General features: G+C 32.9%; 1 long non-coding RNA gene across 1 annotated transcript in view; it reads left to right on the top strand.

The window, feature by feature from the left end:
* The window catches only part of LOC144282970 (uncharacterized), an 81207-nt gene that overhangs the window by 7549 nt on the left and 50494 nt on the right, over window positions 1–23164 (top strand). The window contains exon 2 of the long non-coding RNA XR_013351379.1: window positions 3356–3429. This is a non-coding gene — a long non-coding RNA (uncharacterized LOC144282970). The remainder of the gene's footprint in view (window positions 1–3355; window positions 3430–23164) is intronic.

The raw sequence follows: 23164 nt of genomic DNA, 5'->3' as shown, positions 1-23164 counted from the left end.
TGCTAAAATATTTGTATGTGATTGAATTTTAATATATCCAAAATAAGACAGCATTATCCTTAAACACAAAATTATAGAATCCTTCATACAGATTGACTCTGTTTTTACAGGAAAAGGAAAAGATAGAATTACTGGTGTTAGAAACACCTGCAAATAAAATAAACAAGAATATTATAAAAATTCTAAATAATCAATTCTCAAAGAACAAAGATAATTTTTAAGGGAAAAAAAGTCCATGCATTTTACCTAATGAAATAATAGTATTTCTGTGAATATGGCTACTGGGATAATATATATTTTTGTATTCTTTTTTTTTTTATTTTTGTATTCTTATTAAATAGTGCATGTTCTTATAAACATCAGGGGATAGAAATCTGAATAACCGGGGATCCCTGGGTGGCGCAGCGGTTTGGCGCCTGCCTTTGGCCCAGGGCGTGATCCTGGAGACCCGGGATCGAATCCCACATCGGGCTCCCGGTGCATGGAGCCTGCTTCTCCCTCTGCCTATGCCTCTGCCTCTCTCTCTCTCTCTGTCTCTGTGACTATCATAAATAAATAAAAATTTAAAAAAAAATTTAAAAAAAAAGAAATCTGAATAACCACAGTACCTCAAATTATAGAAACTCATAATCTAGCTGGGGATATAAAAGCATGCATAATACACAAGGCATATCATACATTTCTAAAGAAATATCCAGTGGATCATATAATAGCAATTACTGGTGACTATTTATTATTTATTAAACCAAATATAATAAATAAGATCAACAAATAAGACATAGAAAAAGAATTAAATAAATAGCATTTACAATAACTAAAGAAATGAACTTATATTATAACTCGGTGTGCGTGTGTTTTCTTCCTAAAATATACTTCAGGGTAACTGGAAATCATGTGGTTCAGGAGCTTATTTACAAAGAAGGAAACATAGAATAAAAATATTATATCAAGTTTTCAAAATCTAATTACAGTGGAACCTAGATGCCTTAGTGAGACAGAGTATAGAATATTGGAATTGTCATCATACATCTGATTTGTTGATCTAACTCAATCACTATTTAGCACTATTTTGATTATTCCATAATAATGAAATCGTCTCAGTGTTTAAATGTAGAATTTAATGATGCAATATTATTTCTAACTCAGTAACCCAGTAAAATACTGTTTCATTACTGATTTATTTATTTATTTATTTATTTATTTTTTAAGATTTTATTTATTTATTTATTATTTTATTTATTTATTATTTATTATTTATTGGATCACTGTTAATCATTACTTTTGGGTAATAAGCATAAACTAAGATTGCCTAGGCAAATTGGCACATGTTAATTTTAGATTAAAGATACCCAGGACCTAAAAGTCACTGTCACAAAATAGTTTACATCAACATGACCATAAGATTTGAATCTTGTTCAATGAGAAAAAGTGAAAGCATTTTACAAATATGGTCAATTTTGGTGATAGTATCCATTCAAATGGTCCAATTGTATCAAAAGCATAGTCTGTCTTAATCTTTGGAAACTTAATATCCTTAAATGTCATTTCTATTAGTATCCTACTATTAAAAAGTCATATTTTAAATATTTTTTATGGAAAAAATTAGTTAGGTTCCAAATACGGTAACATAATTCCTTCAAGGTCTGAAATACACGTTAAGGATTGTAAATGTGAATCACTTCTTGGCCTTTGGCTAAGATCCAATGGATGATTGTAAATGTGAATGTCATTCTAGGTCAGAGCAAAAAGTCCAGTTCTTTCTAATAATTTTAAATTTCTACAACTGCTATATTTACTGCACTAGCAATAAAAGTAACTGAAAATGAAAATGGATAAAAATGAACTATGGAAATAGAGAAGATACAAATGCATGAAATCTTTCTTTAGGATATTCTGTGTTAACTGTAGTATACTAGAAATTATGAATTACTAAAAATGTTCATAACCAAATTCAACATTCTATGTTGAGTATTCTAAGCATAATTCATTTACCCAACCTGGCCATGGGTTTCCAGGACTTACTTTTATGCTCTCCAATTACTTGTCATGTGTTCATTTGCAAATGAGAATCACTCTATTAAAGATGCAATGGTATTTATATTCTTATCAATATTCTCCTTTATTTGGCATATTCTACTTTGTGTTCATTAAAATCTATTTAACATTTAAGTAAGTGTGTTAATATCAACCATCTTCTTTTCAATCTGTTTTCTTCACTGATATTTCCTTAAGAATTAAACTTTAGATATTACAGTATTATGCAACTTCGAGCAATCACCATTTTCATTACTTCATTCAAAATTTTATTGGATAACTATGTATTGGGTACTATGGAGGTTGATAATAAAGAGAATAGTGTTACAAGACAAATTGTACATTAAAATTTTGAAGAATTTGTTTGACCAAACATGGAGTTGAATCTGGCAGTGCCAAAATGAAAATGATTAGGAGCACTTAGCCAACAGAATCTAAGGGAAAGATTCTTGTAGAGTAGACACAGAAGTAAAGCTTAAATGATTGCTTAATTTGGGAAAGTCTAGTTGGCTGTTTGTGATTGGTTGTTCTTAGGTTTTAATTTCTTAACCTTGAAGCATTTATAGGAATTAACTCTGGGTTACATTTCAGTTTGCTTACATAGACTGTCAATGCATTGATTCCACCTCAGTCTGATGGCCTCTTTGTTTAATTACTTTAACAATAAAAAATGAAATTTCAGGTCTCATGGAGTTTACATTGTATGTCACCAGCCAAGTGGGTTTTGATTGCATGGATCTATGGTTGGAAAAAAAAAAACGTTAAATCTCCCACTTGCCTACTCCTATGTTTAGATCTATATTTAAAAAATACTGTATACCACTTGTATATACATGAGGTATATCATACATTTCTAAAGAAATATCATCTACTTACCTACTCTTATTTTTAGATCTGTATTTTTTTTAGATCTGTATTTAACAAATACTGTATATCCACTGTTTTCATCAAAGTCAAATATGCCCCCCCAATTTAAAGTACATTAACCCTTTCCACTAATATGTTAGTAATATCTGCCAATCATAATATTCCGTGAATTCCTAATGCCCTCAGAGGAAAAAGAGCATAACAGATCAGGTAGGTTAGAAGGACTTCCATAAATACATTACCTCTTATTTCTCCTGGCTTATTTCCTTCCGCTTTTCCCATCAGCGTGTCACATTCCATGCTCCAACCATGTTAAACTACTTTGAATCTCTTTCAGTCCTAGATAGCATAATTAATAAAATGATCACCATCAAATCTGTTTGAGAGTGTCCAAATAGTGTCCCAGGGGTAAGAATGACCTAAAAACTTTGTTTTCCTTTTTTTCTCATCCTAGAGCCTTGAAGACTAGTGAAACTGACGTAACAAAACAGGAAAATTTTGTCTGCACACCTAGAAATCTTCAAACATGTTAGTAATTCAATAGAGTTCTCTAAATAATTACATATTGTCAACTAAAATCCTACTTTGAAGTAGATGGCATTTAGATTGCAAATAAATTCATATGTATTAGAGCTACTGAATGTAGCATGAATAGCTAAAAAAAAACATGCATAATTTTATTGTGGACAAACACGTGAAATATATACTGAAAATAGCTTTGTCATAGCCTTTGATTCTATACTACTGAATAAGTGATGACATTTAAACTTGTGTATTACTTGAACATATAAAATTGAAAACATTTTTCTTAAGAAAATAAATTTCAGGCAACCCCGGTGGCGCAGCGGTTTTGCTCCACCTGCAGCCTGGGGCGTGATCCTGGAGACCTTGGATCGAGTCCCACGTCGGGCTCCCTGCATGGAGCCTGCTTCTCCCTCTGCCTGTGTCTCTGCCTCTCTCTCTCTCTCTGTGTCTCTATGAATAAATAAATAAAATCTTAAAAAAAAGAAAATAAATTTCATCAAACTATAAAAATGAGAAATTTAACAAATAATTATTATATGACATAAATATGAACCTCATTTTGAGTAAGTATCCACTGTAGGCAAAAATGCCAATGTTTTTGTCACTTTTATAAGAGACATAAATGTGTAAACGATTAGAACTATACAATGAAAAATGATATATCTTTAATATATTATTATGAACTAGATTTACTATAAATCATAAATGTCATTATAAAACTTTATGTAAGAATGGTACTTTTTTACCACTTTATTACATGTATATTTGATCCTACTCTTAATTACAATATGCCAGCTGATTTACTATATTGTACATAAATTTAAAAGAACATATTTTTATTTTTCTACTGCTTTTTATAATGGAAATAATATGATGATAAAGCTTGCAAATAATGCACTAAGCATACATTCCACATTTTGAATCTTTTTAGAATGTAGAAACAGTTTTTATATATAAATACAAAAACAAATGTTTATGCATGTCAAATATTTTTAAAAATCACTCAAATCATTTATAGAACATTCTCTTCTGTCACTCAATATGATTTTTAATACTAGGTCTTTTATTACATGACAATGCAACAACAGTTGACATTTTGTAAGAAACTGGCTCTATAAAAGTTGATCTAATATCCCCTCAGAGCTTTAAGTTAAAACACATGAGTTGTAACTTCTTTTTATTAAAAAATATTTTATCACTGAACTACTTGGAAATTGTGCATTAAAGGGTTAACTCAATAATTCTGGGCTGCCTAAACCCACACATTCTAGCATTCTGAATTTCTTTAAGAATGGTTATTGACTAGCTCCTGGAAGATAACCTCTGAACCCACAGGGTGCCCTGGTTGATAAGAATATCTTTGTATGCTATAGCTACTGTGGAAAACAGTATGGGGGTTTCTCAAAAATTAAATTAAAATAGAAGCACCATATGATCCAATAGTTGCGCTACTGAGTATTTACCTAAAGAAAATGAAAACACTGTTCAAAAAGATATATGCACACCTATGTTTATTGCTATATTATTTAAAATAGCCAAGGTATGGAAGCAACTCAAATATCCATTCATAGATGAATGAATAAAGATAAGATATATAAATACAGATATGTTAACTATAGGATATACGTGTGATTGATATATATGAGTGTGTGAAAAACAAATACCACACAGTTTCACTTATATGTGGAACCTAAAAAGCAAAACAAATGAGTAAACAAACAAAAAAACAAAATCAGACCTACAAATTCTGAGAATAAACTGATGGTTGCCAGAAGGGAGGGTGGTGGAGGTATGTGCAAAATGTGTGAAGGGGAGAAGGAAATATAGGCTTCCAGTTATGGAATAAATAAGTCATGGAAATAAAGCTACAGCTTAGGGAATATAGTCAATAGTATTTGAATAGTATTGTATGGTGACAGAGGGAAGTTTTACTTATGGTAAGCACAGTAAAAGGTAAAACATTGTTAAATCACTATTTTGTACACCTGAAAATAATCTAATATTGTGTGTCAACTATAGTCAAATAAAAAAAGAAAGCCTTTATATAACTGAGGACTTATGCAATATGAGATAATTTATGCTAACAATGTGACTTATGGCAAATAACATTCATGACAATGGTATTATACGCTCTCAACAGCTAAGATTGATCTCGAATGGTTGGTTGATTTAACATCTGAAAATAATTAATGTAACATACGACATTATAAAGAACAATAACCACATGATCAGACAAGAGATGAACAATCATGTGAAAAATAATATACCTAATCAATGAACTGGGAATAAATGGGATTTTTCTCCACTTGGTAAAGTGCATCTATGCAAATCCCTTTGCTAACATCATATTTAATGTTGAAAACTGAAGGCTTTCTCTAAATATAATGAACAAGGCAAAGATGTTTACGTTTGCCATTTCTATTCAACATTGTAATATGCATTACTCTAGCTAGCACATTAAGACATCAAGACAAAGAACAACAAAATAATTTAAAGGCAGCTAGTTTGGAAAGAAAAAAAAAAACTAAAACTCTACTAACTTCCAGAAGATATTATCTTGCATGTAAGAAATTACAAGGAATACCCCAAAATAACTATAATAAACACATGTAGGGATGCATGGATGGCTCAGCGGTTGAGCATCTAACTTCGGCCCAGGGCGTGTGATCCTGTGGTCCTGGGATCAAGTCCTATACCAGGCTCCCTGCATGGAGCCTGCTTCTCCCTCTGCCTCTGTCTCTGCCTCTCCCTCTGTCTCTCATGAATAAATAAATAAATAAAAACTTAAAAAAACACACATTTAGCAAGGACACAGTACACAGTTCATTATACAAATAACAGTCATATTTTTATACAGTAGCAACAAACAATCACAACTTGAAATGAAGTAAATTATTGCATTTGCAATGACATATTTAAGCCAATTAAATGTATAAAATACCATTAAAATAATGAAAAGATAAGCCACAGACTGGAAGAAAATATTTTTCTTTTTTTTTTGTTTGTTTCAAGTTTTTATTTAAATTCTAGTTAGTTAACTAAGAGTGTAATATTGGTTATAGGAGTACAATTTAGTGATTCATCACTTGTGTATAACACACAGTGCTCAACGCAATAAGTGCCCTCCTTAAAGCTCATCATACATTTAGCCCATCCATCCACCCTCTTTCCCTCTAGCAACCCTCAGTTTATTCTCTACAGTCAACAGTCTATTTTATAGTTTGTTTTTCTCTGTTTTCTTTTCTTTTTTTAAAAAAAATATTTTATTTATTTGATAGAGAGCTAGAGTCAGAGAACACAAGCCGCAGGAATGGCAGAGGGAGAAGAAGAAGTAGGCTCCCAACTGAGCAGGAAGCCTGATGTGGGGCTTGGTTCCAGGACCCTGAAATCATGACTAGTGCGGAAAGCAGAGGCCTAACGAACTGAGCCACCCAGGCACCCTTCTCTCTTTGTTTTTTCTTTTTCAAATGTTCATTAAACATATGAGTGATATCATATGGTATTTGTTTTTCTCTGACTAACTTACTATACTTATTATGCTTGTCGTGATACATGTGAACTCTATCCCTGTCATTGCAAATGGCAAGATTTCATTTTTTGATGGTTGAGTAATATAGTCCATTATGTGTATTCATACATATGTATACATATGTGTATATATACACAAATATGCAAACACATATTCTTTACCCATTCATCAGTAGATGGACATTTGGGTTTAGGTCTTTCCGTAATTTGGCTATTGTGAATAATGCTGTTAAAAAACATCAGTTGCATGTCCTTTGAATCAGTATTTTTTGTATCTTTTGAGTAAATAACCAGTAGTGCAATTACTGGGTCATAGGGTGGTTCTATTTTTAACTCTTAGTTTTTTCAAGTGACACTTTTAAACAGCTTATCTCAGACCATATAAAGAATATCTAAAGCTTTCATTACTAGGAAGACATATGATACAATTTAAAATGGGCTAATATGAATGACTAATAAGCATCTAAAAACATGATGGATACTTTTCAGAGCCTATGTTAGGTGAAAATGGATTCAAAAGGCCACATTCTATGATACCATTGTAGGGCATTTTGTAAAAGGCAAAAGCCTAAAGACAAAAGTCAGTTAAATACTTGCTAAGGGTTGAGAGTAAATGGAAGGATTTGTTACAAATGGGCATGAGGGATTTTTTTAAAAGATTTTATTTATTTATTCATGAGAGAGAGAGAGAGAGAGAGAGAGAGAGAGAGGGACACAGGCAGAGGGAGAAGAAGGCTCGATGCAGGAAGCCCAATATGGGACTCGATCCCAGGACTCCAGGATCACGCCCTGGGTGTGTAGGCAGGCACCAAACTGCTGAGCCACCCAGAGATCCCCAAGTATGAGGGAATTTTTGAAGGGGCAATTGAGTTCTATAGTTTGTTCATGTTGGAGGTCATGAAACTTTATATATTTTTAAAACTTACAGAAATTTCCAACAAAAATATGAATATTATAGTGTATATTATACTGTAAATTTTTCAAAAGACATTTAGTAAAACTAAACAGAACAATACAAAACAATAATTTTAAATAATATTAGAATTTCAACTCTAGGGCAGCCTGGGTGGCTCAGTGGTTTAGTGCCACCTTCAGCCCAGGGTATGATCCTGGAGACCCAGGATCAGAGTCCCATGTCAGGCTCCCTGCATGGGGCCTGCTTCTCCCTCTGCCTGTGTCTCTGCCTCTCTCTCTCTCTCTCTCTGTCTCTCATGAATAAATAAATAAAATCTTAAAAAATAATAAAAAAATAATTTCAATTCTAAGTATGATGTTAAAAAGATACAAGGGAGTGTTGGCCCAACCATATCAATGTGAGAAAGCTCCAAATCTACAAATCATGACTTTCCTTGAGTAAGTCAGTTGTGACTAGGGAGTGTTGGCCCAACCATATCAATGTCAATTGAATTTCAAAGGGGGATAATTCCTGCAGAGTTGAGACAGAACTTGAACTCTTTCTTTTATCTTTAATAAATCGTTGAAAGAAAACACAGTCACCATAGAGGTAGGTAGAAACAGATTAAAATTTTATGATATTTTTAAAAAGATTTTATTTATTTATTTATGAGACACACACACACACAGAGAGAGAGAGAGAGAGAGAGAGAGAGGCAGAGACACAGGCAGAGGGAGAAGCAGGCTCCATGCAGGGGAGCCCGATGTAGGACTTGATCCCAGATCCTGGCATCATGCCCTGAGCAGAAGGCAGACACTCAAACGCTGAGCCACCCATGCATCCCTAGAATATTTTATTTTATTTATTTTATTTTCCTTCCCTAGAATATTTTAAATGCTGAATGTAAACTGTCACTTAGTTTAGTGTCCCGGGAACATCAAACAGGAAAAGCCTGAAATCACTGACAAGCTCTCTTCCATGGTCGGTCTCTGTGGATACTTTGATAAAGATTTTAGGTAGATATGGAGATCAGTGTGGCACATGGACACTGTCTGCTCCCCAAATCCTTTTTTTAGGGGAAATAAAAGCTTTGAGCCACTGTGGGTAAAGCAGCACAGGGTCTAGGCAAAGATCTATTGCTATCATAGAGGCAAAGCCTATGGAAAAAGAAGTTAACAAACAAAAAAGAAGAAAGAAAATCCCTGACCTGGGAAAAAGCAATAGACAGCTGAGGAAATAAGGAAAAAATCCTTCTGGTCCAGGGAGACAGGAAGCCAATTCTGACATTAGCATAAAGCAGCAGGAAACTCCCTTACATATGGCTGTCACAGGCAAAGCTTCACTGCCACTGAACTATAATTTCTGAATTACTTAAGAAAGTTTGTGTATTATTAGATCCAAAAGATATTCTCCTAGTATAGCCTCCTAAAAAGGTTCACGGTTTTAGCTATTTCTTTAGGTTTCGGATCCATCTCAAAACCGGTATCTATCAAAACCATTTGTTTAAAATATCTTCTCTTTCAAATTGAATTCATTTAGTGCTTTTATGAAAAATCCAGTGAGTATTAGGGAAAAGAAGGAAGTGGGGAATGTCTATTCAATGGGTATAAAGTTTCAGGTATGCAAGATAAATGAGTTTCATTAAGAGGGAAGCCCTTATTAATATCAACACAGTAAAACAATCAAATGAGTAAAATTATAGGTCTATTATGGAGTGTTCCATTAAGCTATGTATTGAATCATGGACTAGTGTCACACTACTTAATTACAGAAACTTTATAGTAGATCTGAATTCAGGTGTTATAAGTGCTTTTTTTTTTTAAGATATCTATTTTTAAGGGAGTTCTGGGTTTTCTAGATTCCCCAAATTCCCATAAAGTAATAGAAGTCTCTGTCATAGGAGTCAACTGGAAAACTGAAAAGTTCAGTTTATGATTGAAAGCAGACAAGCATGGTATTTGGGATCCCCAGATATTACCAAAAGTTATTATTGAGGGAAAATATTCATATAAGAAATTAAAATAAGACCTTGACACAGAATTATGTCAACATTTCCTTAAGCAATCATCCTAGATAAGTAGAATTCTTTTTTGAAAAGATTTTATATATGTATGTATGTATGTATTTATGAGAGGGAGAGAACAAGCAAGGGGGCAGGGGAGAGGAAGAGGGAGAAGTTGACTGAGTAGGGAGGCCCATGTGGGGCTCAATCTCAGGACTTTGGGATAATGACCTGAGCCAAAGGCAGACGCTTAGCTGACAGCCATCCAGGCACCCCAGAATTGAAATTTTTATATTCAGATTTACATATGTTAGTTTTCTGTTAAGTATAACTTCCAATAATTTGGATTTTTCTGTAATAATTAGCATATATCTAAGTTAAAATGCATAGAGAAACAGTTTTAGCCCTTGTATTTTCATACATTTTGATTATTGTAAAAGTAGAGGATAGAAAATGCAAAAGTGACCACAATCACTTTACATTATGCATTTTGTAATTGAGACAGTTTCATAGTTATCTATCTGGCCATTAAAAAGGATGGCCTTTGATTTTTCCCCAGAAATACAGAAATATGTATGTCCATAAACAGAAATTGCATGGTCTGTGAAGAATGAGAAATAGAAATGCAATGAAAACAAACTGATATGACTAATACACACATGAAATACACAGCACTTATTTGTAGGGTCACTACCCTAATCCCTTACCATACTATCCAAAGATCCAAAGAAAGTGCAAATAGATGAGCTTTTCAGAAATGGCCAGCAAATAGCTTTGTTGTTCAGTTAAGATACTTCAGCACTCCCAACTCCTTAGCTTCTTTGGTTCTCACATTCGGGAGATAAATGAATCATATCATGGCATAGAAAGATTTTCTGAAAGGGTTTATTTTGACATCTATTTTGACATCACTCCAGCTAATGTATTATGTGAACAGATCTAATAGTTTAACAACATCAGCTGGCAGGAAATTCACCCTCTCCAGCCCGTAGGGTACCTATTTAGCCTTGGTATTAAACACTCTTATTATCACTATTACACTTAAGGTAACCAAAGCTTAGTTAGAGCTTAATTAAATTTCTCAAAAAAACTCAAGATGAATACTGTTTGTTTTACCTCTGGAAAATAACTTAATTAAATTTCTCAAGAAATTTAAGATGAATACTGTGTTTGTTTTACCTCTGGAAAAATTGCTCCTATTACAATATAGTGTCCTTATTTGTGGAGAACAAAGTATCTTAAGGGATAAATAGATTAATATGCCTTGTCTTTCAAAAAGTGGCACATTCTTAAGGGGTTTGCTAAATATAATAGATTAAAGAAAAATAAAACTTTTAGGCACAGACCCACATAAAAAGTTTTTGGACTAATGATCACAGCTGAGAAAGACAGGACATCTGTTGTAACAACCATAAAAGAGTTGATATATTTTCACCAAGTAAAAGAAATTCTTAATTAATTTTACAGAAGTGCATGACTATGTATCTCTAATAACAGACATTTAAAATATTGAAAACGTATTTCAAAATTCAATAATATTTCAGAATTAAATAATTTCAACACACACACACACACACACACACACACACACAAAGATAAAATTACCTGTGTGTATCAGTTAGGGTCCTCCATAGAAACTTCATGTTTGGGATGTCTGGGTGACTCAGTGGTTGAGTGTCTGCCTTTGGCTCAGGTTGTGATTCTGGGGTCCTGGGATCAAGTACCACATCAGGCTCCCCACAGGGAGCCTGTTTCTCCCTCTGTCTATGTCCCTGCCTCTCTCTGTCTCTCATAAATAACTAAATAAAATCTTAAGAAAAGAAAAACAAGAAACTTATGTTTTACCCTTAGGACCTTTTAACTACTTGGATGAGGTTCACTCACATTATTGAAGGTGATCTTCTTTGCTTAAAGTCCACTGATTGTAAATGTTAACCACATCTACAAAATGCCTACACACTACACCTAGATTTATGTTTGCTTAAGTAACTGGGTACTATACCCTAGTCAAGTTGACATATAAAACTAACCATTACATGCTGTTAAAGATGTTTTAAGAAATGTGCTATAATTCTGATTTGTACATTAATTATCTTCTATAATCAAGAGTTTTATAATGCTACATATAGATAAATCCTTGCACAGTAAAAACGTGTTTCCAAAATAAAGGGAAAAATTCATTTAATACAATCCTTTTCCCATATCCACTGGTTCAATATTTTATTTAATCATATAGTACCACTAGTGTGTTGAATTAAATGTTAGATGCCAAATAAATGTAGGACGGGAAGTCCTACATATTTTTACTCATTAACTTTTTACACTTGTTTAACAAATCTCTCTGGATTCCAGAAACATGATGTGCAGCGATGAGATATTTAGCTTTTATACATTGTTAAACTAATTCCAAACTCTGCTAAGCTTTGAATAGGACCCAGAGCAAGGATTATCCCTTTGTCTTCTTTTTTTTTAAATTTTTTTTTTTGCCTAGTCAAGATTTTTAAAATAAATAGTTGTAAATTGTAACATTAAGTATTAGCAAAATGACTCAGTTACAGTATCATGTCTGGGAGCATTCTGGAATCACAGAGTCTGGAAGTATTACAGTAAGTATCTAGGACTCAGTGCCAGCGAAGGGCCATTTTCAGTAGTTACCAATAGCTACCATATTCCAATCAGATTATTTTTACATCAAAATTTTGGCTGTAACTTTTTTCTTTGCTTCTGGTCCAGTTGGGCGCCCCAAAATTTATTTCACTCATGATTTCCAAACCTTCATTTTTTTGTTCAGTTACAGTCCTGATATGTTAGTATCAGAGCTTTTTAAAAAAATAAATGTAAATATTAACTCCCCACCCCGCTTTTAAGTTGACAACCATACCCACAAATGTGACATATAGCACTATAAAAATGAGGAAAATGGACAAAGTCCTCACCTGCCTATAAAATGGCAAATGAAAAGATCTCAAAGACAGGGAGTATATAAAGAAATTGTATAAAATCCTGTGTGCAATGCAATGTTTCCCAAGGAATCCATATTCTTTAAAAATCTTTCAGTCAGTGAGAGAGTGGGAAATTTTCTGTACATTCAATAGCTAAGACAGTCAATACTCTTTTGGAATTACCATCAGGAAAAAAAAAGGGTAATGATTGCAATTTGACAGAAAATAAAGCTGATGAATAAACCAATTTCAAAGCCTCTCAGGCTAGTGGTAAATCTCCTGATCTAAAGTAAATGGTATAAGCTCCACACTACCACATGGAACAATATTATAACTCCTATTTATTTTTACAATACGCTTAACTTAGATTTTTATAGGATGATATTATAAAAAATACTTGAATATGTAAATCATTTTATTGACACAAAGAGATCACCTACTTTCAATGAAAATATCATATTCTCACTCTAAATTACATTCTATATGCATTTGATTTTTCTAAATGCTAAGATAAATGTCCATATTTTTAAAGAGCAATTAAGAATAAACTGGTACATCTTAATGACTGAACCCTTCTTGCATCACAGAATATTTCTTAGCTCACTGCTGTGATAATAAATAAGTAAAAAATTTAAATAGGATAGATGAATAAAACTCATTAAGAGGGAGTTTGAAAGTACTAATATCTCATGAAGCACTTAGAAATGTTTGATATATAGGACAATACTCCTGTTTTCTCCTTTGATATGAAGATACTATGGAAGAATATAACATTCTGCAAAAGGTTAAATTTTGGGGGACAATCCATTTTATTAGTGTTTTAAAAAAACAGAACCATCAGATTTTATTAAAAGGAGTTGGGATATCTGGTGGTATAGTTCTAGACTGGGTCCAAAAGCCTGAAAACTAGGAGAATGATGATATAAGTTCAGAAGACCAATATCCAGCTCAAACTGTCAGACAGAGAAAGCAACTTCTCCTTTTCTCTACCTTCTTGTTCTATTCAGACCTTCTCAGGTTGGATGGTGGCCACAAACATTGGGGAGAGCAATCTGCTTTCCTCAGTGCCTATCCAAATGCAAATTTCATCCAGAAATACCCTCACAGACACCCAGAAATGATGTTTAACTTACATGTCTGGCACCTTTCTTTCTTTCTTTCTTTCTTTCTTTCTTTCTTTCTTTCTTTCTCTCTCTCTCTTTCTTTCTTTTCTTTCTTTCTTTCTTTCTTTCTTTCTTTCTTTCTTTCTTTTCTTTCTTTTTCTTCTTTCTTTCTTTCTTTTCTTCTTTCTTTTCTTTCTTTCTTTCTTTCTTTCTTTCTTTCTTTCTTTCTTTCTTTCTTTCTTTCTTTCTCTTTCTTTCTTTCTTTCTTTCTTCTTTCTTCTTCTTTCTCTCCTTTCTTCCTTCCTGTCCCCCTTTTCTCCTTCATCCCTTCTTTTTCTGCCAAAACAACAAATAATCATACTTAACATTTGAATGTACAAAGATACTGAGGGATAGATATAATGGACTGCTGTCTTCCTTATGACTCAAAGAAATATATTCTACATGGATCAATCTAAATTCCCTCACCTTGCATATCTGTACATTCCTAATCCCACAGTGACAAACAAGGCTTCCACCATCTGCCATCCTTTTACATAATTATTCCATTCCCATAAAAATGTTTAGCACTCTAAGCATTACCAATCCAAACTCTCTTAACTACTTTATCAACCAGTGTGTAGTGCTTGTGTGCAGTTCCTTACAGACTCCACTCATTCTAGAGTTACTTTGGTCATCATCTCTGCCCCTATGACCTTCAGTGAGATTATTTCCTACATTTCCCATACAGCTAGATTCTCTTGTATCAGGTGTCAGGGATTCCAGGATGACATTTTGTGTATTTACACTTATTAAGTTTCTTGTTTTTGCCATAAATTTCTGTGGATTTCAGCAAGTGCATAATGTCCTTTATCCACTATTGTGGTATTCTATAAAATAAATTTACTGCCTTAAAAAGCTTCTGCATTCTGCTTATTATTCATCTTTCACCACAAATTCTACCAGTGGTAACCATTTTAGTGTCTCAATAATTTTGCCTTTTCTAAAATGATACAAAGTTGAGAATATGCAGTACGTAGCTTTTCACTGGCTTCTTTCACCTACCAATATGAATATAAGTTCCCTTCATGCCTTTTTATTGCTTTATAGCTCATTTATTTTTATTGTTCAAGAATATTCCATGGTACAAATGGACTGCAGTCTATTTAACCCTTTGCTTTTTGAGCAATATCTTGGTGGCATCTAGTTTTGGCTGATCTTAAATAAAGCTACTACAAATATGACCATGCAGGATTCTGTGTGACTACAAGTTTTCAATCAGTTGGATAAATATCTCAGAGTACAACTGATGGATCAAATGGTAAAGCTATTTAGCTTGTAAGAGACTGACAAACTATCTTCCAAGATGCATACATCATTTTGCATTCCCACAAGCAATGAATGAGAGTTCCTGTTGCTCTACATTCTCACAAGCATTTGGCATTGTAGCCATTCTAATTAGTGTGCAGAGAGACCTCATTGTTGTTTTAATTTGCAATTCCATGATGACAAATGATGATGAGCATCATTCATATTTATTTACCACCTGCCTATGTTCTTTGGTGAGAAATCTGTGAAGGCATGCTGCCGATTTTTAATTGGTAAGAGTTGAATTTCAGGAATGTCTGTTGTCTATCTTAGTTCTTTAGTGTTCTTTTGGTTCCTTTGGATCTTTTCCCTCTGAGTATAAAGTTAAAAGCAGTTTTTCAACATCCATAAAATAACTTCTGGGAATTTTCTTTGAGATTGTGTCTAATCTGTAGATCAAGTTAGGAAGAATTGATATCTTCACAATATATTGCTTTCCAGTCCATAATTATGAATAAATATTCATATTTATGGTTGTTACTGGGTTTCCTGTGTCAGAGTTTTATAGTTTTCTACACATGGAATCTGTATATATTTTGTTGGATTTATATCTAGAAATTTCCTTTTGTGGTGCTATTGTGAAGAGTATTGTGTGTTTAATTTAAAACCCAATTGATGGGGTAGCTGAGTGGCTCAGTCAATTAGGGGTTCAACTTCTGATTTCAGATCAGGTCATGATCTCAAGATTGTGAGATTGAGCCATGTTGAGTTCTGCACTGGGCTTGGAGCCTGCTTAAGATTCTTCTTTCCCTCTCACTCTGCCCCTTCTCTCTCTCTCTCTCTTTCTCTGAAAGAAAAAGAAAAAACAAGTAAAATGTTAATTGCTAATTGCTGAAATATAGAAAAAAACTTAGCCAAAAATAGGGAAAAAAATCAAAACCATCCAGACTTTTGAGTGGGATTTGAGGAGATTGAGAGCTTGGACATCAGATGTCTACTGATTGGTCACCAAATTCTCATTTTATGTTTAAGAAAAAGTGAAGCATTCCAGTGAACACTTAGACTATCTCCATTTCTATTTTCTAAATGTATGTGTCCCCCACCAAATTTATATGTTGAAGTAATCGTATTAGGAGGTGGGGCCTGTGGGTGGTGATAAGGTTGTGAGAACAGAACCTCCATGGAGTGTATTAAGCCTGCAGGAAGCTTGTTTGCCCATTTTACCATGTGAGGACACAGGAGAAAAATAAATTAAAAAATAAAAAAAGAAAAGCAAGTGAGAGTGTGTTTTATTCCTCTAATAATATTCTAAAGGAGTATCACTTTCCCCCCTCCAAAAAAATAAGTATATGACACATCTATATAAACCATAAGATGGAAACAGGTTTTTACTCACTCTACTGTGGCATTGGAATAGCATAATGTTTTTATCATGTGAACAAAACAATGGAAATCAGGGAGAAAAAAACTTGGTAAAAAAGTGGTCTTTGCAGCAATGAGGAATCAAGGAGCTATTTTCAAAAGAAATGATGAGTAGATGAAACATAGTTTAAAAAATCACCTTTTGATTTACTAATACATCAACTTCTAAGAATTTTAGGGAAAATGGAGATAGGACAATTGTTGATTGCAAATTTTCATCTTCTGGAATATGCAGTAAATGTCTTTCCTATTGCACTTTACTGCTGTGTCTGGAAGAAAACCTGTTCTCAGAAAAGTCTTCAGGATAAAGACTTATCCTGAAGATTTTTGCTCTGTTGTCTAGAAACCAAGTTAAATGAAAAATTTAAAAATTACAATCTACGTCAAAACAAGACTGATTCTATGGCACATTTCAAAACAATAAACCCATTTTCTAAGTAGCTTATTTTTTATTTTTACCTAGTCATTAAAGACCATATTAATGTGGTCTGCAACCACACAGATGGATCTGCAAATAGAAATATTATTCTTACTGAAGTGTTCTTTTAGGATGTTTATAACAAGTAATACCTTTTCACATTTAATATAGTCTAAGTCTGAAATATTTATTCTGTTCATACCACCAAGATATCTTGCATTTATGTTTTTCAAAATTATATATACTAAGAAAATTGTATTCAAAATAAGATATAAATTTCATTTTGCAAATGTCTTTAAATGTACCCTTGCGTATGTGAGCCACAATATATTGCCACATTTGTCAAGGTTCGCAGAACACAAATTATTTAAATAACCCTTGGTTTCTAAATATGCAGCAAAGATAAATAAGTAATCTTACCACAGGCAACATTTTCATACTTCTCCCACTGTCTGACAGCTGGACCTCTTTAATATCCCAAACCATAACTGATTGGCTAATGCCACCTGTTCAGCACAAATTCAAAAGTCATTCATTTGTGTAAAGTAAACAAGCACATAAAGAAAGCATATTTTTGGAGAAAACATTAAATATATACTCTAATGAGAAATAGGAGCAAAAAAATGAAAGAATGTACTTAGAAGGGAAAGCTATGTGATTTTGTAAAACATCTAACATAGTATATCCATTGCAACATTAAACCATTATGACGACTTTCTTTTCCAAACACATCATAGTTTGAAAACTAAAGGTTGGTAAGATGTTTTAGATCTGTCATTTGCCAGGTGTGCTGTCTTTTAAAAGATATTTATCCTCTCAAATATGCATTTCTGCATCAGCAAAATAACACTTAATTCAGAGTTCTTGCAAATATCTAATAAGATAATTAATAAAAACTGATTAATAAAGTACTGGTTTAATAGGATACTTCAGTAAATGTTAACAATTAAAAAACAAATCTAATAAAATTTCATACACTGAAAACTTTGATACAAAAAAATAAATATTACTTGCCACTCCATATACATATATTTTCATCATCATGCATATTTGTGATTTTTCTTGAATTAAAGAACATAATGAATCTTATTAATAAATAATGTCATTATAAATATTATGTGATTAAAATATTTTTCCAAATTGCTATGACTACTCTATCAGTCCAATTTAGTGATGTAAATCAGTGACCATTCTATTATGCTCTTGGACTCTGTGGTTTAGGAGTTGGGGCAGGACTCTGATGCACAACTTTCATTTGGAATGTCTGATATTGTTTCAGTTAGATGTTAGCTGGAGCTATAATCATCTGAACACAAGGAGGCTGGGCAATCATGATGGCTTGCTCACATGGCTTTCAGTAGGCTAGAAATTCAGCTAGTGCCATTGACTAGTGTCATTGAATAATCCATAGCATTTTCTGCATGAGGGTTGCTCGCATGGATTTTCCCAGACTGAATGTCCAAAGATAACCAGGTTAAAGCCACATGACCTTTTACTTCCTAATCTTGAAAGCCATAAAGTGTTGCTTTTATCATACTATAGTCAGAAGTATGCCCAGATTCCAGAGAAACTTACTTATTAGGTAAATTTACATTGCAAAAGAACATGTTGGATGGGAAATAGAAATGAGGAAGCTGTTTTGGGGGTCATCCTTCTGGGAAAAGTTGTATTTAGTTCTTTCTCTGATATACTTGGAGAAGACAGGAGATTCCTGATGAGATAGGTGGTGATACAGTCTGTGACTGGATGAATAAGTACATATAACTAAAGAATGAAGCAGTAGAGATTTTACAACACCACAGTTCTCAAAAGAGACCAGGTATCGAAGAACATTTTTGAAATAGTTTTGTCAGTTTTATATTAGTAAATAAAGATAATATGAGGAGAACATTATTGGGGAACATGTATCTGCAGAAAGATGTTCTGTTTCTCAAAACAAGTGAGAGACAACACCAAGAAATAATGCTTAAAACAATTAAATCAAGTAACAACAACAAGAAAATGCTAAAAACTGTGGAACACAAACATACTTAAATGCTTGTACAAATTAAAAGGAAAGAATGTGAAAATTTCAAACAAGTCTTATGGTGAATTGCTTCTTTTATTTAAACTTCAGATTCCGAGAGCTCATTAACTACTGTGAAAATCTACCATAATTTTTTACAAGAAAAGGGGAAATTCTAGGCATTCAGTTCTTGTAAGGCTATTTTATTCTAAGAGTTTTACAAAATACAAATGTTGTTTCAAAATACAAAATGTTCCTACTAGTTGGTGAAGTAATGTCACAAGAAACAATTAGGTACTTTCACTATATTCATTCACCTTTATTTTTTTAATTTTTTAAAAGATTTTATTTATTTATCCATGAGAGACACACAGAGAGAGAAGCAGAGACACAGACAGAGAGATAAGCAGAGACACAGACAGAGGGATAAGCATGCAGGGAGCCCGATGCAGGACTCAATCCCTGGACTCCAGAGCACTCCCTAGCCAAAGACCGACTTTAACCACTGAGCCATCCAGGTGTTCCAATATTCAATCACCTGTAAAAAGAAACTTAATAAATATAATATTCTTTGTTCCTGTACAATATACATATTGTATCTACAAAGCCTAATTCTAAAACTGTTAAGTGTATTATAATTTGTAATTCAGAATGTTTTTGGATTTCAGAAATGAAAGTAATAGGAATACGTATCTTATATTGTAGGATACCACTTCCAAATTTAGGACTTCTCCTTTCCATCAACTATCTATTTCCTCAAAGAAGTGTGTGAATATTCATAATAGGTAGATTATAAATACATTAAGTACAAGTCAAATAAGACTTTGTAACAAATCTGTAATAAAATCAAAAAATTTTGTCAGAAGATTTTTGTTTTCACATTTTTAGATGAGAGATTTGGGGTCCAAATGTAGGATATAGTATGTCTCTGTTTCTCAATATAGATAGACAGACAGGTAGATATGTACATATATGCACATACACTTAAAATATACACACACATCCATATACATTTTTGCTTCTTTTACCTTTCACACCTATTTATCCTTGAATTATTAATACATTAATAGAAAATATGGTTGAGCAAAGAAAAGAAAATGATAAATATCCATATTTTAGAAATAACTTTGAGAAAATGAAGAATTAATGACGCTGACTCCGGGCAAATTTAAGTTTTGCTTATATTGATAGTAGGTAACACTATATTATTAGGATAGTTTCATTGAGCTATGACATTATCAAATTTGGTCAGTTTAAGTAAACCACTAAACTCTTTTGGTTTCTCTAAAATGAGATTCTTTGGGATCCCTGGGTATCTCAGCGGTTGAGCATCTGCTTTCAGCCCAGGGCGTGATCCTGGAGTCCTGAGATCGAGTCCCACATCAGGCTCCCTACATGGAGCCTGCTTCTCCTTCTGTGTCTCTGCTTCTCTCTCTCTCTATCATAAATAAATAAATAAATAAATAAATAAATAAATAAATAATAAAACTTTAAAAAATAAAATAAAACAAAATAAAATAAAATAAAATAAAATAAAAAAATAAAATGAGATTCTTAATTTCCAAAATGAGAATATTGAGTATTTGGTATCTCACTTTCCATCTGGTCTAAAATTAACATGGTTATCATCACTACTTTTTCAGAACATATTACCTTGATCATGTTTAATAAAATAGCCACTTCCAAATAAAAACAAATCTGGAGTTAGATAGGGATGTGTTCATTAGAAAGATTATTGCAGTTGGGAGAATGAATCAAAGTTAAATCAGCAAATCTCAAAACAAACAGAAAGAGACATTTCATTTATAAGAAGGGATAGGAAGTAAGTAAGGGGAAGCTGAGTAAGTTAGTTGAAATGATCAATAGGTTCTGACAAGAAAAGTGAATTCCTGTGATCAGCCTATTCTCAGGTAGAGTGGTAAGGATACCCACCTACTTCTTAGTGCTTGCACACTCTTGGAGGCAAACAGATTTCAGGGACCAATAGGAAGGAGAGAAGCCTGAGTAAAGTCTGGTCAAAACAAACAAAGGGTGACCAATGGCAATTGTGAGCACTTGGAATCAGTCTATCTCCCAGAGACTGCCATCTTTCTCTGAAATTTTCAGATCTAAATTTGATTTAATTTTTAAAATGTTGTGATTCCTTCCCTTAGGGGATGCTTAAATATATAAATGTTGCCATATCCACATCATGCTTGCCATTCTACTGTGCTAAAAATATTTTAATATGTGGAATCCATTCTGTTGTCTAATATTTCATGACAAATCTACTTATAATCACTTCACTAATGGTTCTGTTTAAATCAGAAACTTAATCTAATGATATGTAACTTTTTGATGGCCTTATAAAAGCAAATTGCAATATTTGAGATGAGAGGGCCAAATGGTGAGAAACTAAGAATGTTTTCTAGAGGCTGAGAGGGCTCATCAGCTGACAGTGATAAAAACAGCATTTTTGTTCATATAACCTCAAAGATATTACTTCCTTCAAGATCCTTCATGAGCCTGAAACAGAATCTTTCCTACTGAAACTTCTAGATTAAATGGCTGCCTGACAGACAAAGTGATTTTAGCCCTGTGAGATACTAAGTTATCCCCAGATTTCAGATCTACAGAAACCGTGAGGTAATAAATGGGTATTGCTTGAAGGTGCTAAATTTGGACAATATTAAAGCAGCAGCATCCAGTAAGTAACAAGGCGCATATCAAAAATCTTGCAAATATGTTTGGCTTATTATTAAACAACCTGTAAAACATATCATTGTCTTCCTTCTTAAACTAATTCAATATGAAAGTCAGAAAAATCTGTTAATTTAAGTTTTACACCTATTGTGTGGAAGCCATAGAAGTGGTTCCCACAGTATCATAATACTTCACAACTTTGTAAAAGATATAGATATTAGATATAGATATGGAAATTAAGGATGTATCACAACAAAGCACACCAGGAGACAGTTCTGAAAATAACAAATGCTAGCCCTTATTTGAGAAGTACACTTACTAGGATTGAATATCAATGAGACATAATTGCTAGATGCTTTCATATTCCAGCTTAGCAAAATAAAACTGTCTAATTTTTGAAATGTTGAAAATGTCAATGTATGCAAATTTGAGGAAGGGCTGGAAATCACAGGGTGACAGAAGGGAAGAAAGAAAGGAGATGAAATCCTACAATTAGATTCTCCTGATGTGAATATGAAATGTAAAATACACGTAAAAAGACTAGTAGTAAATTCCTCAATTGCCAATGTCACCATGTTCTATAAAGTGATAAGTGGAGAGTCTATGTTAAGAAAGATGAATGACCTCAAACTTTGTAACCTGTAAAATAGGATTTTGAAGTTAATAAATGGGCAGTTTCCCTTAAGACATTATTGCCAATGCAACAAATATAAAGTATATTTGCCAGAAAATGTGAGGGTCTTTGTAAAGCTATTACCAGTATGGATATTCTTTATGACAGATAAGCTACTACTTCCCTGCATTCTAAATATACAGAAATTCATAACTCATTAAATGTAGATATTATGCATCACTTCCTTTTTCTCTCTCTGCTCTAAAGATTTTGTTCAATCTATTTGAGCAGCTACTATTGTCCAGAAATACTTAAAACATATTTGATTACAGTTTGGTACACTCAATTTTTTAAAAAATTATATTTTATTTATTTTTTAAAGAATAATATATTTACAAGGAAAAAATGAAAAGAAAAAAATGGTATGTTGTGAAAAATAATCCTTTCTTACCCACTCCCTCAGTGTTCCTCTTTCTACTGGTCATTGTAATTGTCCGTCTCATGATTCTTCTTATGAAGATATTGAATGTGTATATAACTGTGTGTGTTTGTGTGTGTATGTATATACATATTTTGTCTGCATATGTGTAATTGTTGAAAGAAACTTCCCTTACCAATCACCAGTCTTACTCTCAAGAAGCAAACTCTTTTAATGTATAAGCTTCCACTTGTGATGGCTCATTCCATCTCTTTAAATAACTCATTAGTATCACCAGATAATTTTATTAATTTAAAAGAATATTTGCTAACTTTTTGAAATAATAAATACAAATTTTGCTGACCTTCCCATAATTCTCCTCCTTTAGGCCTCGAACTTATATATATTGCAACATTGGAAAAT

Source organism: Canis aureus, chromosome 14, assembly GCF_053574225.1.
Source record: "Canis aureus isolate CA01 chromosome 14, VMU_Caureus_v.1.0, whole genome shotgun sequence".
Lineage (NCBI taxonomy): Eukaryota > Metazoa > Chordata > Mammalia > Carnivora > Canidae > Canis > Canis aureus.
The sequence above is the reverse complement of the archived record's forward strand: the minus strand, read 5'-3'. Positions and strand labels throughout refer to the sequence as shown.